Source organism: Diadema setosum, chromosome 10 (genome assembly GCF_964275005.1).
Source record: "Diadema setosum chromosome 10, eeDiaSeto1, whole genome shotgun sequence".
Taxonomy (NCBI): Eukaryota; Metazoa; Echinodermata; class Echinoidea; order Diadematoida; family Diadematidae; genus Diadema; species Diadema setosum.
Genome location: NC_092694.1, coordinates 655,051 through 676,427, shown reverse-complemented (window position 1 = coordinate 676,427; position 21,377 = coordinate 655,051).

Here is a 21,377-nt window from a genome sequence, read left to right as displayed (position 1 = left end):
TTTACCTCCTGATGGTTACATAGCATCATCATTATATGCAAGGTGAATATCAGAATTGTATAATATCCGCTGGAATTGTTGAATGCTGAATAATTCTGGAGTCAGAAATTTCTTATTTCTGGTTACAGTTTGTTTTTCTGAAGGTTCGTTTTCAGGGTTTATTATAACGATGGTTCGGTAATCCCAAACGAAATAAGGTTTGTTTGAAATACTTAAGGATTGGTTTTCCGAATATTCGTTTGTATAGCCCCTAAAACAAAAATAAAGAAAAAAAAGTTTGCAATCCCGAAGGTTCGTTAATTTAAAACGATATTGGTTAGTAATTCCGACTCCATTTGTGGATTTACGAACCTTGTTTCATTTGTTTGTTTGTTTGTTTGTTTGATGTTTGCTTGGTTTTTTTTTTTTCGGGGGGGGGGGTTGGGGGCTATCAAACCTTAAATAATAAGTTTCTCTTATTTTCAGATTAACGAACCTTCGGGAAAACAATGCCTATTCAATTTTTGGATACACAGCGTGTATAAGGTTTGCCACGTAAATTCTCCATCAAACATGTGATATCTTTATCTTCCTTTGGTAAATTAGGTCTGGAGAAAATACAAGCTATTTTTTTTTTAATCAAAACTGATAAAATACTATTCCTTGTGAAGTTTAACGCGGTAAACCTTTTATGCTCGCGTAATCAAAGCGTGTTTTTGTATTCTAACCTGTTATATTTTGCACATAAAGCTCTGATGGCTACATATTTCATGGATGAAATCACATTATTACTAGTAATTTCATCGTCAGAGCCACACTCAGAAAGATTTGTGGATGTTTTTATTTGAAATTGCGTGGTATTTAGGCCCTATGCTGATAGTATTGTGGTTGTGTTGTGAATTATTGTTCTCCAGACATAGAAATCCAATTGTTAACCTACTTTACGTTTATACTTGGCTTAAAAAAGGGATTCCAGAAGTTCCAGGCTTCATCTTATAGGATTGGCCCACAAGTACAACATACAGTCGACTGCAGTCGCAGTATACCCAGTCAATTTGCATAGAATATCAATTTAATATTTAGAATCAGTGCCTCGATCTTCAAAGTGTTTATGGATTCACTCGGACACAGTGCAGCCGACTGTAATACCTCTCTCTTACCAAATCCTGTTGCACAAACAAGATCGCAAAATCAAGAACATTTCTAATTATGATACGAACAGTCATGGCTACTGTTGGGCCCTATTTTTTTGTACAAAGTTGAAAAAAAAAAACATTAGAGAGAAATCACTAGAGATAAACGATCGTAGATCGTCATTCGTTTTTTAACACTTATACTGGGTAAGGTACATAATTATGCAATGCATGCATGCAGTACTCCATCCGCCCATGGTGAGACCAAGGACAGATCTGCAGGGTGTTGGTAAAAAGGTACTGAACTGTGTAATACCTTTAACAGTCGATGACTAGTCTTATCCAAATTCAGCAGTAAATTCAGCATTATGTGTTCGTATTAGGCCTACTACGAAGAAAAGGGTACTGTATCTTTTCTTCAGAAGAATTGCATACTCTGAAACCAATTTGTAAGGTATATGAATCTACATGTCATTAATATAGATCACATACGAAGTCAGGTAGACGCAAATTTCATTTACATTGGTTTGATAAACAGACTACTACCATACTCGGTGGGCGGGACCTGCCAGAGGGAATGATTTATCGCGTTCGGTCAAAATCCGATCGGCAAGTCGTAAAACTGAAACTTTCTTCCCGGACCCTTTTTCGTTGGGCGCGCAGTCTCTCGATTATCGCTATCAGAAAATTTGCGCCCTCTCTTGGTTTATCGCACCAAGGAAAAGGGGACGGAGCCCAGACCAAAGAACTAAGAGTTCTGTGGCCCAGACCAGCGGGCGGGGTGGGCTATGCTCAGCCGCTTCTCACATCCTGGTCACTGATTGGTTGGTGAGGAGACCGCCGACGCTGATGTGCTTGAATGAACTCTGCGGGGGTTGCTAGGGCTCACCTTCTATTGTCCAGAGGTGAACACTGACTTGCGTGTCTCTTGATCACGATTCCGTCGCAAGGAAGATTTTTAGGGCGCATTTCTCGAAACAGTGATTTTACAGACGTCTCGACATAATCTCTTTTAAACATCGATATCTCCGCAGCCGATTATTTTTATAAAATGTGTTATATATCAATTTAAAGCAGAAAGATTAGGGGATTATATCATGTAATTTTCAAATAATCGACCTCGCCCGACTTTAGGATCATTTTGTTGTAGCGGGTCACATATATGTATATCTTTGTGTGTGTGCTTGTGCCGTGTAAATTTGAAAGCACATTAAATGAATTTGAATGAGCAAAGTGTGAAATTGACAGGGAAAACTTATGATATTTTGCCGTTTGATGTTATAATTTTAGGATAAATCCATAAGGAAACAGAAAGAAACAGTAAAAGAAACTTCAAAAAAAAAATAAAAACCACAGCTAAACAAAAAAAAAAATGAAAAAGAAGAAAAAGATTGCAACAATTACGCATTTACTTGTATGATTGTATATCTTTTTAATTCCTGATATTAATGAAGTGCATAAATGTATGAAGAAAAAAATTCCAGATAACACAATATTAGCTCATGTTTTTGTTGTGCTTTTTTTTATTTCCTCTTCTTATTTTTCTTCAGGTGTCTCTGACTAGTGAGTGTATTTGTCTGTGTAAGAAGGGAGGGTGCAGAGAAAAAGAAATTCTGCTGCGAGGGGATTTTTTTTTTTTATTTATCTCTGTTTTTGTAACGTTAAGACGTCGGAATACCAGAAAGTGTTGTTTGAGCGAAAACATTTTATAGTTACAAACAAAGAGTATAGAAGCTCTGTACTCTTGCTGATTACATACAACCGCTGTGCTTTACTTTCCACTGGGAATGAAAAGTATCCTTCCGTAACACCACTTTTGTCATACTTACTACATTTCTATGTACTTATAGACCGAATTTATGCCTTAATTACAGGCCCTTCACACACACACATACACAAATGAAAATCCCCATCCTGAGTGCTTTAAATTCACATTTCACCAATTTGAAAAAGATAGGATGGATACGAATTCACCCATGTGTACGATTTTTGTCTTAGCGTGCAACGATTCCTATGACTGTTCCACATATTACATGCATAGTGAATGATTGGCGCAGTGTTCCGAATATGAAGCCCACCAGAGGACTGAACACAATGACTACTTTCACTCTGCATGTTCCAGCGCGACGATTACTTTTAAGCACGTTTCTCACTTAAAATGAAGTCCACGTCATTTTCTTCAAACTTTCCATAGCGTAACATGCACACATCCAAAGCCCATGTATATATATAAAAAAAAAAAAAAAACAGTTTATGTGCTTGTTTTTCTTCTACGGAACTTTGAAGAATATGACAATCAGCCGTCCAGTACCAAAATGAAAGCGTTACATGGCCAAACCCATGATTGGCGACACAATCTGCAAGAACAATCCTAAATTCCCATTATTCTTTCCAAATTCACTTATTGTAAGAATTACAGAAAAGGGTACCCTAAACCAGGAGGTTTTGAAGTTAGGGTTTACACTTTCACTTTTGAGCAAGCAGCGACCTCACGCGGCAGAACACACCGAAATCTCTTAAATATTTCTCAGCGACGTTTTCTGGAAAAAAAAGTTTTGAAGTTAGGGATTACACTTTCACTTTTGAGCAAGCAGCGACCTCACGCGGCAGAATACACCGAGACCTCTCAAATTTTTGCCAGGGACGTTTTGTAAGGGGTGAGGTAGAGGACAAGCTCCATGAAAATTATGCTGTACGTTCAAAAACCATGCTAATTTCAAGAAACCTGACCATATCGTAGAAAAAGGCTTATTTATTCCAGAAAAAAATAAAAGTGGGGTTCATGTGCTCATTTTTGGGCTAGTGCAGCGCCCCCATTGGACATTATCATCGCAAGACCCCAAAATCTGATCAGGAACCTATGCAGAATGCCCTGACAGGGTTGGTTCATAAATCTCACGCTGTACACTCAAACCCATGTCTTTTTCACGAAACTTGACCAAATTGTAGAAGAAGGCTCACTTATTCTAGAAAAAAAAAGAGGGGCTTCCTGTTCTAGGCTTACTAATTAAAGGAAAACAACAAAACTTGGAATTCGTGCGCTAAAGGTATTGTGCTGGCAGCACCCCTATGGCAGCATATGATAGAAATCATCCTAGGACCCCAAAGTCAGGGTATAAACCTATAATGGCTGGCATGATTACGTGGGGTTCATTAATGTAATGCTGTACATCTAAAACCCTTGTTATTTGTATGTAACGTGGTCAAATTGCAGAAGAAGGTTTATTTAATGCAGAACAGTTGTAAAAATGGGGGTTTCTTGTGCTCGCTTTTGAGCTAACAGCGCCTCTTTGCGACAGAAATCATTGTACGACCACAGAGGCGTATTTATGAAAAACGGCACCCGGGGCAAGCGCGAAAATTGCACCCCTAATTTCTGAAAAAAGTTTTCAACCCCAACCCCATCCCGGTAGGGACTTAAAAAAAAAAAAAAAAACACATGATATGCTTTTTCAAGCACTTAAAATGGGTCTTTGAATTACATGAAATACATTTTGATAAATTTTGGCGAGCGAGCCGAAACTTTTTGTATTTCAGCTTACAAAACATGGAATTCTTGTCATTTTTTTGGTTACTAAATCGTACAATTCTACTCTGTAAATGCTACGGAGCTGGGGCAAAAAAAAAAAAATAATAAAAAAAGGTTGTATTGGCGTAACATGAGATTTTAAAATTGGAATCGGTCGGCCGGATTATTTTTTTTTTTTTTGCTACCTGCATTTTACGTCTAAAACTCGTGCTGAGCTCAGTAAACTGTTACAACTGCTGCACCGAATGTGCTGTGTTCATCTATTCTACAAATCATTTATGAGGTTGATATTACTGGAATTATACCCCTTCATAGAATTTAAAGATGTTGAAATCCCAATCCTGAATGTTTTCACTTCATATTTTACTATTTTGACTTTTATAAGATAGATGCAAATTGACCCATATGTACGATCTTTTCATAGCAAACGGCGATCTCTATTACAGTCCCACATATACAGATTCGTGTAAGCTCTCCACACAAGAAACCTATGGCAAAACTGTGGACAATACATCGCAGTCTGAATGCTTCTTTACACTGAATAAATCTTGTTAGAGTACGCGTCCGTGTTGGAAGCAGATGACGTACTGATCAAGCGAGGCTGGTGCGAGGCGCTAGATCCCTCGTACATCCGATATCCCCAGAGCCGTTTCCACTTCCGGGTTTGTGCGATCGCGATCGCAATCAACTAGATATTTGATATCGATAGCAAAAAAATAATAATTAAAAAAAAAAAAAAACATGGGGTCGGCGGAATTTTTAGGGTCGGGCGGGTTACGCCAATACAACATTTTTTTTTTTTTTGGCCTAATTCTAGTTCTTTTTCCCGCTCCTTAGGGAGCGTGATTAGGGACCAGTCCATTTGGAGTGAAATTTGGAGCGAAAAATTTTCACTCTACCATAGAGTGAAAATATTTCGTCTTTTAAGAGCGAAATCTACATCTTTTCAGAGTGACTTTTAGCTCCTCATTCGAGTGAAATGATTCTGATTTAAGGGTGGAAATCCTCACTCTTTTCAGAGTGAATTTTCCCTCTTCAAGCGACGGGTGCTAGTCTTGGTTCCAGGGGTAGGGAAATAATTTTGATTTACAGGGGAAATCCTCTTTTCAGAGTGAATTTTCGCTCTTTGAAAGAGGGAGGCTAGTCTTGGTTCCAGGGGATTTTTGTTTTTATTTGTCGCACTGGTATTTACACACGTCAAAGCGTGCACACACATACACACACCCACACACACACACAAACATATGCATATTGTACATATTCCAACGTACAGGTACATGCAAATATACATACACTCTGTCACTAACACATGTACATGAATAATACACTGCATGTATTGCATTATTTCGTTTTTGTTTCTGTTTGTTTGTTTGTTTGCTTGTTTTTACATCGTCAGGATTCTATGCATATCATTTTAACAAATGTTAATCTTGACAAACTGATGTAGTTAAAGCTTGTCTGATGCTTGTAGGACAGCTTGTTGGTATGTCAGGGATATTGTTTACAACATAATACTAATTATGTATTATGCAGAATGGCTTCAAGCATTTAAAGTTCCTATATGTTCCTTGAAATAAAACATCCATAAATAATGTGAATATATTTCCAAACGTGGCCTTTTGACCAAATATGTAACTACATGTATTTCATCTAATTTCGTCAAATATTAGACAATTGAACATGTGAAATATTGGACAATATATAACAAATTTAATAACATTCTCTTTTTTGAGGGCAATTCCAAACTAAGAAAATAACAAATCAGATCTGATGACATTAAAACCTGAAATGCAAACAGGATGCGGGTATATCTATTAACACACTTAAAAGCAGCGTAAATGAGAAGCTGACACAAATCGAGTTTCCGAGTAAACAGTCACCTTGAAGGCATTTAATAGAACCCAGCTTCGGACCAGATAACCGGCAGTGTGTGGCCGAGGCTAACCCTACAGTCGCCACCAGGTGGCGCTATATAACAAGCTGGACTTGTAACATTGACAATCATTAACAACAGTGGCGTGCTTGCCTTTCTTCTTTACTCTTTCATTTTTCACCTGAATGATAAAGAAAATATAAATGCTCTACTTGAGCTTAACAAACCATTATTTTTAAAATGAATAAGGGTGTGAACTATTATAACATACAAGTAATTGCACTGTTCATGACCTATGATACTATTAAGAGTAAACAATGAGCTATAATAGGCTGGCTTATAAAAACACTAAGCTAACGCCTGAAAATAACAATTACACTAACACCTGACTTAGACACCGAGAATGTAATCATAAAAAACTTGTTGGGTACCGTACATTTAACAAAAAAAAAAAAAAAAAAAAACAGATACGCATCCCACCATCAATTCTTCTCGTCAACGTTAAAGAAAACAAAAACAATCGCGAATTGTTACAAGCATAAAACCATCACATCATACCAATACCTCTCTCAGACATGCTGACACTAAGTCATGATTGACATGAGACATACCGTTCAGCAAAAACAACAGGTTTGACAATCACGTACAACCTGATAGGGCAAGCTAGGATGGCATGAAATAAGTATCTCCTACAAAGGCATAAGCTTACACAGTATAAACACAAGTATGAAATGACGTACAAAATGTTCATATGGGGACACAGGAAATACAAATATTTACATAAACTAGAGTTACATATGCACGTAGCAGAAAACACTGATATACGAGTAGAGGTGCAATTAGGGATAGGCACCAAACAGACACCAAAGATGTAAATATGTAAGGTTAACTGGAAGATAATATTATTAAGAAGATGAGGGTATGTGGTGGAGATAAACATGGTACTACACTCAGAAACAAGAAGGCGTATGCACCCACTAAAGCATCATATGTTATACACAGCACAAAGGGGTAAATCACTGAGACATAAGCGGGATGACGGAAAAATGAAACACACGGGTCTATAGAACATATCCACGATTAAATTATAATACGGAGAACATACCAAGACAGCCAGGTGAGAGATAATAAAGATAAGCACGAATGTCATACAAATACGGATTGGTAGAAATGAGGAATAAACATGATACAAGTACAGAGTAAAAAAAGAAACGCCTGTTTGGGACACCTCAGAAAAAAAGGTTATAGTTAAGGGACATAATGTAATAAACCAGATAGGAGGAAATGAAATAACATATGTGAAACCGAGATAACATGGCAATAGGAGAGGTACATTGTAAGAATACACGGTGAGTGAAGGGGGCCATTAGTCTGAGGTAGCTAGCAGTTCACACAGAAAACAAAATACCGGTACATTGTACATCATTGATTAATACATCAAATTACTATCAAACCTAGATGGGAGGCGTCGGGAGCGCTGAGGGCGCCCAGTGGGGGTCACATGGGTGGGGGTACAACATGGACTGTTAATAGTTGGAGCAGTGAGGGGTAGGTTCCTGGGGCAGAGGTGGATGGGGGGGGGGGCTTCAGGAGGGGGCTCCAGCAGGGGGACACACGGGACATCTGGCCCAGGAGGCAATGAGAGTTCCTGTGGAATGTCTCTGCAGGTGTCTGGGAGGGGGGGGGGGGAGCAAATCCCGCTCGTCGTCTGGGGAAAGCAAGTCTGTCTCATCGTCGTCAGACATCTGGTGCTGGGGAGGAGCCACAAGGGGAACAGGGACCCTCATGCATTGCGATGTCTTTACACGATATGACGATTTTCTGAGCTGAGAGCCAATGAATTTGCGAATGTTATACCACCTGCCATCTATCGATGTTACAAGGTGTCGAGGGCGTGCGGAGGACTTGCTGCGATCTGACCGGAGATAAACAAGGTCCCCAACTGCGAGAGGGTCATCATTGGGGAGGATGCGGGAGGTAGCCTTGGAACGCTCGCTGTGGGGATGGTTCGAAAGGCGCTGTTCGTGTTGTTGTTGTTTGTTTTTATTGCCGTCTTCATATAAAATTACACACATTACAAGTTGCATATACATTGCATATACGTACAAGAGAAACGGGGGATTGCCTGTTCAGTCATATTATCAAAATATGTCTGTTCTTCCACAGGGTCCCTAATTTACAGTACAATACAAGAATAATAAACACTGTATATACAAAACATAAGAAAAAAATAACGAAAATCATTTACCGAACTGGTACAGTGAGAGTCAACAATAATCAGAGATAGGTAGAGAAGAGCAGAGCAAGGAAAAGAAAAAGAGGAGAACAAACCTACAAAAGTAAAGGCAAGACTCATATACCCCCCCCCCCTAAAAAAAAAAACACACAAAAAATGGCTGTTACATTTGGTACTCCATTATGAAGAGATCAGGTCTTCATCCGACAGTGGAATTTGGCTGTGCGTAAATTGGTCTCGCTGAGTCCACATTTCTGCCCCCCCCCCCCCCCACGGAAAGAAGCAGTAACTGACATTTTTATGAATGTTTACTTTTTTTCAAAAATGAATAGTTTACCCAATGCTCTTCAATGTTAATAGCTCAGTTTTGCAAAAAAAAAAATGAAAGTGACCAAAAATTCCATTTTTCACTTTTGCAAAAAGCAGTAACTGCATCCAGTTGATTCAACTTTGCAAGTTTCCCCACGGAAGAAAGCAGTAGGGACTTTTCGATTTGCATGTTGAGCCAGGCATCACCCTGTTATGACGTAGTTTTTACGTACTGCGCATGCGCGAGTGTCGACCCTCGGCTCATCGCACAAATTTCGAACGCGTTAACCCCGGTTATCACCGTCCACCCAAATCGGTTGCGCCGCGCTCAACCCACCTTGCTATGACGTCACACTCCTCTCGGGTATCGTGCGAAAGAGCACGATGACTCTCGGGAAATCCGTGCTCAGTTCACCTTTTGTCCTTTTTCTTTCGAGAGAATATTTATATTCTAATTACATGAAAGCTTATGATCTTGATACGTCACAGCAGCAGCGCTGACATACAAACTACAGTCTCTGGTACCTACTTTATTTGCCCGTTTTCACTGTTTCGCACTTTGCAACTGCCTACCGTAGTCCCACACATGCATTTACACGTAACGTTGTGCGCAAACAGATCTTGGTGCTTTTGGCCTAGCTAGTGCAGCAGTGCATTTGCCTAGTAGTCTTACCATGCATCATGTTTTAAAATAGTCAAAGACAAAATAAATATAAGTACAGAAACGAGTCACAAATTCCGCATATATGCACGCAAGGCACAGGTTGCCTCCTGCACACGCCACGAGACGCGACGCCGGCGACCGAAATCGAAATGTGTTTTAGCAGCGGGTCAACGTACAGACGTGACGCCTTGACGTACGGTTGCGCTCGGCGGCACGTCCCTCTCGTTCACCCAATCGAAAACTCCCTTGTAACTAACAAAATCCACGGAAGAATGCAGTAACTAACAATTTAGTCTAATCATTCAGACTCTGTATATTCCATCCTGTATATTTTTTTCCCTAATACCGTTTATTTTTTTCTACAGTTTTTTAAAAACAACATAAACAGCAGTTTCTTCCATAATTTAGGGGAGTAGATAAAAAGATTGTTTCACCAGTAACTTGACTCTGCCCGCAGGGAATCGTATGACAAGTTGTAGAAATAGTTTCTTTCTGGAGACTAGCAAACCTGGCAGACTCACCGCGCTCAGAGTGCAGAATACGCGTGCAGCTAGCTGCATGCGCATAAATTCTGCAGCATACAGTATCTAGTCTAGCTAACACTGCATCACATCACAGTCATCACTTGCACAGTACATGTTTGCAAGTCTGGTATAGGTGACAGTCTGAGCTAGTGATCATGCCAGTCACCGGTGCTAACCATGCAGTCACATAGTTTCTGCGGTCCAGGCATGCCTGCAAATCTATCATGAATAGACCGGTTTACTAATGATATGCATAATGACGTCAACCCCACGCGACCCTAGTGATTGTAACTATGTCGGGCAAGCGAAATAAGCACGGACGCGCAAGTCACATTGTTTTTTGCATTCATGCGTGTATTGTCTATGATCGTTACTCGCTGCGGATAATCGACAACTTTTGGTTGCTTTGTGATGGTGTCAGCTTCAAGTTCAAGCCAAAGTTCGAGCAAGCCATGGACGAATTGGACAGTAAAATGAATTAACTGTCGTGAGTATTTGAGGGATAGAGGTGTGGGCACAAGCAGCTACAATAAGGACAAACTCATCAAACTTGCAACTGCCGTAGCCGATTTGGATTTGCCCATCGATCCCGACCTCTCCCGGGCGGACACCGACCGGTTACTGCAGGAGAAGCTTGCTCGGGTAGGCTGCTCGCTCGGGTAGGCTGCTCGTTCTCCGATCCTACCAAGCTCGCTGGGTTTACATCAAACTTCGAGAGTATTCCAGATTTTGGACTCTTTGACGTGTTCAACTTCCTGATCATCAATCGGGCTGACTATGACCGAAAAAAGCTAAAGGGATACATGTCATTTGAGGACTACCGTCTTTTCGAGGATGGGAAAGTTTCAAGCCTGAAGTTCAATGAGGTTTCGGACACGAGCCCTGTTTGTGTTTGCCTTGGTGAGGTAAGGCGCGGCCGACGCAAAAGAACCGGACATACCTCAACAAACCAACGTACCTGACCTGGGTCGTGATGAATAAGTCAACGGAGAAAATAAATTTTGCCTACTGCGAATGTCAGGGAGGGTAGGTCTATCATTGTTTTTGTTTTTAGGTCTATCCTATGTCTAGATCTACTCTAGATCTTGTCTATCTGGGGCTAGGCCCCTAACTGTTATTGTTAGTAGAAAAATGGGTAAAAATCGTCATGCTACTTTATAAAGTCTAATCAGTCTGAGTCTAACTTTGAAAAATCCTTTAAAACATATCGATTATGAGAGATTCGTTGTCTACACCCCCCAAAAAAAATGTTCTGCGAGGTTTAGATTTTACAATCAATCATAATGCTTAAAATCATTGACTTGAAGTATGAAGTGAGGCGGTCATACTGTTGCATGTTCCGTAGCAGCAGTGTTCTCCACCCATTTTCAGAAACTACTGGAGACAAAATCAAAACCAAAATTCAACAAAATCGAAACTATAGTCCAAATTGCGTTTGATCACAGCAGAATTATCCCTCATCTAAGGTTGGGAATTGATTTAGAGCCACACGAAATGCCAGGAGGAAAAGTCGAAGTTGAGGCATCGCAAATATGTACACAACATACACGTAAGTCTACATGTGGGGACATGTGGGGATATGTCGGGGACGGCTGCAGCTGCCGACATTGCAGGCTCGTATCCTTTGTTTGCCCGAGGTTGCAGCCGTGTGCAAAAAATTACAGATCTGTGCATATATTAGTAAACCGGTCTATTGCAGAGGAAAAGTCATGGTAGCCATGGCTTTGGCCAGAACCAGAAAATCTAGGTGAGCTGAAAATATATTGAAGGGAGATAAGCACTAGTATTAATACACTAACGTTAGTCTAGCGTTAGATGTAGGCCCTAAAGTTAGGTCTACCGCGTACCAGACCTAACGTTACAGAGTAGGCCTAGTGTTAACTGTATTTATAGACAATTATAGACAATTTATAGACTATGTCAGTATTTTATAGGCCTAATCTAACGTTAGATCTAGGTCTAGCACTAACATTGGGCATAGATCTGTAGTCTAGCTTAAGTGTAACGTCAGAGTTTGACTAGGATCTAAGACGAAGAGATTCGATACTTTATTGTCTAACGTTAGTCCAGGGTCATGTGTTAGGGGCCAGGCCGGGAACTTCAAAGTTCAACTTCAATTACCTTATTGTTACACAGAATGCCATTCAATCGACAAGACCTATTCGAGGTCTAACGTTAGGTCCTAGATCTTATAGATCTAGACTAACCAGAAAGTAGAAGAACTTTATAAGCTGGTGGTGGTAACAATTCTCCTCCTATAGTCATGTGACATGTGCAGTTACTGTTTTTGTTTTTGTTTTTTTCCATGGGGAAAACAGCAGACTCCTGGCCGTCTGCAGTTAATGCTTTTTTCCTTGGGGAAACTACCCATAATCAAGGGTGAGTCACCGCAGTAACTACATTTTCCTAAATAACATTTAAAAAATAACGGAAACATAATTGTTTTCCTAGGTATTGTTAGACAACTAGGTATGGTGCATAATCATACCACAAAATTATTTTTGAATGTTTCTGTGTCTTTAAAGAATCTGCAAAAAAAAAAACACAAAATCGCATTTATCTCAGCTCAGCAGCTATGCAGTTACTGCTTTCTTCCGTGGGGGGGGGGGGGGGGGGGCAGATTTCACGTGCTGAAAGGCCACGCGAGCGAAGACGGCTATTGAGACGGGCAGTGGCGAGGGACCGGGACAAGGATGTCAGTGGTCCTCCGGAGGGCTCATGCCGCAGGATTTCATCTTCGAGTTCACGAATGGTCTTCTCAGCAACCGGGTTCTTATTGGGGTTCTTGGCGTGACCTACTTCAATGGAAAGGTGAAACTGGGCGAGCAAACACACCCTGTTGTTCTAGTTCATCGAATTTCTCTTGGAGATCGACCAAAGAGTTACGGGAGTAAAGTGGCAAGCGACCCTTGCGTTGGGGAGGCTGAACCGGGCCCATGTTGACAACGGCCTCAAACGGGCCAACAACACCATTATACCCAATGAAGGCAGGGTCAAAAACATCATCGAACTCCGCATGGAGAGACTGAAAGTCATGTTTCGTACCAATGGGGATAATGCAATCAGGATCGAGCAATATCGGGTCAGAAAAAACGATGCCCTGTATCACGTGAGGCACCACTGGGCACGGGCCTATTGGGTACAGATGGGTGGTCATCAGACTGAGGCTATGACGGAACGTAGACAGGACGAACCTGACAGAAATGTTCATGTTTACGGATCAGGCGGGGTTGAGGCGTAAGATTAGGGATACGCACTTTGCCTGCTACACTGCAGACCATGCACGGTTCAGGCCAAGATGGGTCAGTTGGGGGAACACCCTTTTGAGGGACAATCCTGGGCTCAAGGGCAAGTGTGTCATGAGACAAAGGTCATCAGGAACTGACAGCTCGACGAATTCACCAGGCAAAAGCACAGTACACTGAGATGAGGCACGAAGGACATGAGCACGGCGAACTGCTTGTGTCACATTGTCCGAAGGCCTGCGAGAACCATGTGAAATGATCATGTTATCACCCACACACACCTGGCGTTTAGCAGGACGAACCGACACGTCATTGTGTTCCATAAATGGGGTACCTGCGAGTACTTCTACATCAAGGTTATCCATGACCAACCCCTCAAACATGAATGACTTGCCGTCACGAGCGAAGGACAGAGTGATCTCCCCAACAACATCAAGGGGGTAAGACCCATCGGCTTGATGAGCAGACTGCTAACTGGGTTTTATGACACCATGGAGGGACTGGACAATAGAAGCTCTGATCATGTTACCAGTAGCACCACTGTCGACAGTGATGCGAACAACCTGGTGCCCGCAAAACGCATCAAAATATGGAGACTGACGGACCTGGACTCTGAGGGCCGATGAAGAGTCGCTGGTAGCCGTATCATCCTTTGGAGGGGCAGGCTCAGACAGGTGGACCTGTTCAACTTGGCACAAATCATCAATCGCATCATCAGACTCTAAAATATGTGCAACCTGGCAGGCCTTAGCAATGAGTCTGCTTCGGGTAAGTACGTACACTCACTTAAATAATGAGTGTCTGGCCGGCGCGCTTCACGACAGAGAGGACAGTATTTACTGTTGCGCTGGGGTGCGAGTCTGCGGATTGCGGCGACTGCGGGGCATTGGAGCACGCTGGGGGTGTAGGCCTACAGGGCGCGGGGAAGGGGAGGTCAGGGTGCGCATAGCACGAGTGGATTTCATCCAAAAGACTATCTAACGCCTGAGAGATTTCGGGTTTCAGTGAAGCTAACGTACGAGAGGGCCATTTTGTCCCGTAGCGCTGCTTGAACAGGCGAGGAAGATCTGAATGAATGAGATGGAGCCAAGTGAGGACGATAAAGTTTTCCAAGGTGGGGGTAAGCTCCTCATCTTCGCTAACACGGTTACCATGGTGAGTTATGCCACCTGCGGATGTGAGCAGGTTGTCTTCGATAAAGGCCACCAACCTTTGGTAGAGGTCCTCAGGACGCTCATCCGGCTCTAGTTTGATGTCACTGAAATCAAGAAAGTGAGCGCCGGTACTTTGAAACCCATAGTGAAGCCTGATCTTCCCCCGAATATCGTTGAGGGAGGTGGAGGTCTTGACTATGGAATTGCGTGAGATAATGGGACAATAATTAGTAATCTGTCCGAGCATGAGCTCAAGCATACTGGCTTTCTGGTGTGCTGATTTTCGAGATCCGGTCGGGACGCTTTCTGGGTCATCAACAAAGCCACGGAGTGGGCAAGATTTAGATTTTTGAGCCCATGAGCAATCGTCATCTAGGAACGGCGCAAAATTTGAGTCTAGGGTGAGAGTGTACACTAAGTTTTGTCGCCAATTTTCGAACGAATTCACTGTTTCACGTTTGGTGAGACACCATTGCTTGGGTGCTCTTGGAGCTGAGGCCATCATTAAAGCCTATAGGTGGGACCGTAATGTAAGAGAAAAACAAGGAACTTACACCAACTCTGGATCGCTGGCCGATTTGGAGCTCAGCAAGCTTAACGTCTGCTTGTGCAGGTGAAAACAAATCCTCAGGAGTAGGTAACGTTTCCAAAGCTGCCACCACGTAAATGAGAAGCAGACACAAATCGAGTTTCCGAGTAAACAGTCACCTTGAAGGCATTTAATAGAACCCAGCTTCAGACCAGATAACCAGCAGTGTGTGGCCGAGGCTAACCCTACAGTCGCCACCAGGTGGCGCTATGTAACAACAAGCTTGACTTGTAACATTGACAATCATTAACAACACTGGCGCAGATCATTTGTCTGTACATGTGCAGTATTGAAAACCCAACTTGGAATACAAGTGCATGTACAAATGAACGAGTCGCTGAGTAATAGAGACAACTGTCGAAGAGACATGGGTAAATTTCTTCCTGACAATGATACAATACTTAGCAAAAACTCTACCGGTAATCGTCATGGGGGGAGGGGGAGGAGGGGGGGGGGTGTACACACACTAAGATTTTCAAAAAGTTTCAAAAGCCTTATGCAACCCCTGATTTGAAAGAGCCGAAATATGTGTATGTTTTGGATCATTCTATCTCTCTGATAGACAAGACTGAATTGCATAAAATGCACATTCACGAAAAAGACAATTAAATACAGTTGCTGCTCCCGCCCACCAGCATAAAACAGCAAGAAGGGCTGGCTAAACTCTTGGTCCTCTTCTTGTGCTGCTGCATAATTATCTGTACCAGAGTAAAAAATAGAGTGCAACAATATAAATGAAAACATGTGAATATGCAACTCCAGATTTCTGAAATTTATTTTTTTTTCTTTCTCGTCTAAGTGTATGACAGTGGATCATCACAAGAAAGCGTACATTGTTGGATGATATTTACTTGTGTAATCTAAATTTGAAACACAATCTGGGAAATCTAATGGACATATTCCCATGTCTTGTAAACAAACTTTGAATATTATAATCGTCTCTACCACCACGAAAAAAATGTGTATAAATAAAGATGTGCTTACATTCTTACTTATCATGCCTTGATTTCAATCCAAAGAAAGGTGTGACTAGAACATAATTGTAAAAATATAGAATGTGCTAACGATATACAGTCATTAATGTGCCGTGAGACAGTATACTTCAAAACCTCTGTAAAAATAATTGGATATTGCTAAAGAACCATACGTTTCTTGTTACTTAGATCAACAGGTTAAAATTAACAGGTATTTGTGTCACAGGGATGACAGTAAATGAACTCACAGATCTTTCTTCTATGAGATGCAGGAGAGCACTGTCAGTTGTTGGCTCCTTACTCTTTCCTTCCTGTCTTGATGCAGGATGTTGGCAGAAGTTTTGTCAACAGCACCGAGGCTCCTTGGTCTCCTAAAATTCACATAAGATTAAATTGCTTTCAAAGCCTGCCAAACATTCTACTGTAATGGGCACCTGTCAATCTCGGAAGTACAATAATTTGAGAGAGGGAGATAGAAAGAAAGGCATTCATAAGATCACTAACATGGCCAATGGAGGAAATTACTAATCTGCACATGAACAAAATTAGTACAGTAAGGAGGAAAGATAGGCAACAAGGTCAGTGAACAGTGTTCATTGCAATCAAATCATGTGGGGTATTCTTTGTTTTCGTGCACATTTTTTTGTTAACATATTCCATGTACATGAACCCAGATATATATTATGTGTTTTATCCAACAAAGTAAATAGAAGTTGAACAACTCAAGTCACATTCTGCAAGAGGAGAACAAGTAGATACTTGTAAATGGGTAAGGGTAGGAAACTGATTTTCAGAATCCTCTTTCTCTTATCAAGTGAAAGAGGTTCACTATCTTAGTTGTTTTTGTTGTGATGTTAGTGACTAAATCATATCATTTTAATTTGCTATGATGCTACACTTACCGAGATCCATGGCGTAATCAGTGAGATGAGGTCCTCAGACTGGGCTACCTGCTGGGAAGGATTCTTCAGCAATGTTACATCCCAAGCTTGAAAGGAATTTTGAGCCGTTTCCGGGATTGATCGATTCAGACGCCATACTGATCTCTGTAGCGGCACATCAGTAGACCTGTATGAAATCAAAGCTGTGGTGAAACAAGAGAATATATCAAATCAATCTTTATTGTACATCACTACCCTAAATGGAGTGGATTGTCAAATGGTTGCAATCAGCAATACGGATTCAGTCAGTGAGACAATTTTGGGAAAAGTGGGTGTTTTGTCTAGGAGTTTGCATTACTAGTTTTCCTCCTTCATTTTCAATACCAATTATATTTCATTTTCATCAAACAAAACGTAACACATAATATAGAGTATTTTGTCAATTCATACTGTTGAACAAATTGAAAATACAAGTAAAATCATAAAACATATACGAAATAAATACATAGATAATTCAATTCATACTGTTGAAAACTGTGAAAATACAAGTAAAGTCATAAAAATGATACAAAATAACTACACAGATAATTATACAACGAGAAAGCATAATGCAATAGTAACTAGATCGAGACCTAGTAATAGATAAAACGATAGAGTACTGAGTAAGTTGCCTATAGTGATTTTCTAAAAAGGGCCTCTTGTAAAACGAAGATTACTTGAAAGCATAAAAAAGGTCCTATAATCTGTATCATATGCAATTAGAAAATGTACCGTATAAGCGTTTGATAATTGACATCCTCTAGAATGTAGATTATCTAGATCTGTACCAGAGCAGTCAGAACCACATTTGCTAAGAAATGGCCAACACCCAATCATAAGAAGCAAAGACAAAACAATACAAAAAATATTTTGAGCACACGAGCACACACACACACACACACACACACACACACATGCACACGCACAACAGCAGCTTCACACACAAGCGGAAGCCTACAGTATCCGGGTTCCATGCATCCAAGATACATGTGTCTACGAGTAGCCATGTAAAATACGCATGCAAGAGTAGTGTCAGTGAATAAGGTGACAGTGAGAGATACAGTATGTAGGATTAATGTCCCTTAATGTCTCCTTGATTCTTTCACTTACAATGTTTGGAAAATTTTAGATTTTACTAATAAATGCACAGCAGTACATGCAGTTCATGGTTTCTTAATGTGACATGTTGATTTTCTCATTTATTACTATGTGGATTGTCAGTCAAACAGATACAGAGATAACAAGCTATTCCAAACTCTGCTGCAAGAGTAGTGTCCAAATTCCAAAAACATGAACAATAATTTCACCGGTTCTAAGAAGCTTGCACTAGCTTCCAGTCAAAATTCATATACAGATCAAAATGTTGATATTAACTTTTGAATCCACACTACTAGTATTTGAAAGAACTACTTTAGATAGGAAACACACCAGAGAGAAACCTTCATTAAGAAGGTAGTGACTTATTTATTGTTCTGAAGAAAAAAAGCAATGGCATACATTTGCTTGTAATGTCTCTACCATATGGATTAATCTTACCCAGAGTTTTAAATGAATTACAAATGTTGACAAATCTAAGTCTGCCTTGCGAACACCTGTCATTACAGTCTAAAGGTGAAACAAGGCATTATTGTTACTGCAATTTTATGTTTTTGTTCGATCATTTCTATCCTTGAGCACAAAAGGCATAATGCAGAATGTTCCATATACTATATAAGCACCATTGATTATTATAATTATTACTATTTTATTGTTATAATGATTATGATTATGATGATGATTATTACTATTATTATTGTTAAAAATGATGTCCTATTTTATGACACCACTACCCCCCCCCATTTCTGTACACATACAAACACAAAGTCATTAAATAGAAAATCAAAAAGAACATCGAGATAATGTTCTGCCAGAACCTGCCTGTCCATTCATAAGGCACACACTCTTGTGAAAAGTTTGCTGCTGCTGTGTGGAGCAACTCTGCGACTGTGGAGAAATATTGCTATGATCTCCTTCCATAATGATCCCATGGCTTGGATTTTAGTGCAGATGTTCAGCTCAGCCATCCTAGTCATTTGTAGCTGTTTCGGGTTTCTCTTGGCTCTCTCCAGTAGACAGTTGTAATCTGCTTTTCTCCCTATGCAAAGAGGAACAATTGTTCACAGACAATGTTACTTCTCCATGCAGAGGGGAATGATGTCATTTGATACAACAGTCATAACATACTTGATTAATTTCCGCATTCTTAAAACTACACCGATTTCCCTAAGAAAATAATTGTATGATAATGTTCCTTTCATAACAACACTTTGGTAATGTTTTACTCCAAAGTGCTGAAGCAATTTTTTTTTTTAAATCATAAGTTTAAATCAATGTGATAATGTGCATAACAAGACTGTACTAGGATTACACCAAATTGTCCATTGACACTGGATTTTCTTTGTAATGTTCTATGACAAAATAAAACTAAATACTACATGAAAAGGTTTTGCATTGATTGATGTTTATATCTTGCTCACCTTTAGCATGGTGCACAATGTAAACTTTCAGTGCAGTAAGAAGAGGATGCTAAGCCAGACGAAATGGTGAATGAACACATTGTTGATTAGAATCAGGAGCAGAACTAAAGTAAAGAATAGGGAAAGCAGAATACCACAAGTGAAAATCAGTGACATAGTCAATTCCATATAAGTAATGTCTCAGACTCTAACAACATTTGACTTCTGAGTGTAAAAGAAAAAAACACATTGACATGAGTAAAACTATAAATGTATATTGAGACATTCTCATCGTCTTTGCCAAGAATTTGTCACACAGTATGTGCCATTGACTTTTGCAAAGTTGATGGTATCTCATATCAGTACAGAGTGCACAACTCCGTGTTCTTCCTCATCTCCCTTGCCCCCCCCCCCCCAAATAAAAATAAATAAATAAATAAAAAAATAAGTCAATAAAATAACAAAATAAAAAAAAAATAAAAACACATCAAACAATCAAACTAACAACCACAAAACTACAGTTACAACAGTCCTGAAAGGTACATGACACTGAAGAAATGCATACTGGTACCATATCAAAATCAGACTGAGGGACAGCATTGCCTTTAACCCAAAATGCAACATGACTACAGGTAATCAGATGTCAAAATGTTGGATTCCACGTTATGTCAGTGCTTCACATTCATAAAAGTACAAATAAAGTTGTAATCAAAGAAAGAGTAAGACAATACCATTATCTAAGCATGTGGCAAATCATATTAGTAATAGTATTATTACTAGTAGTGTGCTGCACTGTCTATCACACACTGGTCTGTCTAAACCCTTGACAGATAGCAATGTAACTTACGGTTCTTGTTCAAGCTTGAGATGATAGGAGAAATCTACAGGAATGCGTTATGGAGTACAATACTGTACAGTAGCCCATTATCGAAGGACTACACTCATTTCATTCCAGTCTGCAAGTTGTTGGGTTGTCCGCACAAATGCCTCAATATCTGTTTGTAAGGGAAGATGAACGCAAGATGTCAGTCACGTGAAACTCCATCACTACCAGTACTTTCAATTCTGTAAGATCATAAAATTGATGCACAGATTTGCAAAACATCACACTGCCCCCCCCCCATCCCTTTCAGGTCTATATTCTACACTCTTAACAGCTTACCAGAACCTGAAATTTATGAACATCACTCTGGTTTGATTTTACAATTTGCCCAGCTCCGAATCCCCGCCTCCACCTCTCCCCAAGAAAAACCCTGTGTTTCAAAGAACCGTAGATTGTAGAAAATCAAAGCAAACAAAACGAAATATCGCTAACTGAGGCAAAAGTATTTGCTATGTATAGGCCTATTACATGTCCATTGAGGTTAGGCTCATAATATAGCATGATAGAACAATTTATAAATTCAGGTGATGAGCATAAACGTTGCACAGCAATTTTTTTTTTTTTTTTTTTTTTTTTTTTTTTTGCTTGTTGTCTATCCAAATCAAATTTGCTGGTACGGTGTTTACGACAACATTATCAAACTTCATTTTTGTTGGTAACGTCTAAATTTAGACAGGGAGGTGGGAAGAGGACCTCCCTGAATTACACTTCAGCAGAAGTAGCTCTAAAATCTTTTTTTTTTTTTTTTCACTGAGAATTCAAAGGTAGTCAGTGAAATAACGTCACTTTTACAATAACCTGGACAGGTAACGCCAACGGTATTCAAGAACACTATTAACACTGTAACACAATTAACTATCTAAATTAGAT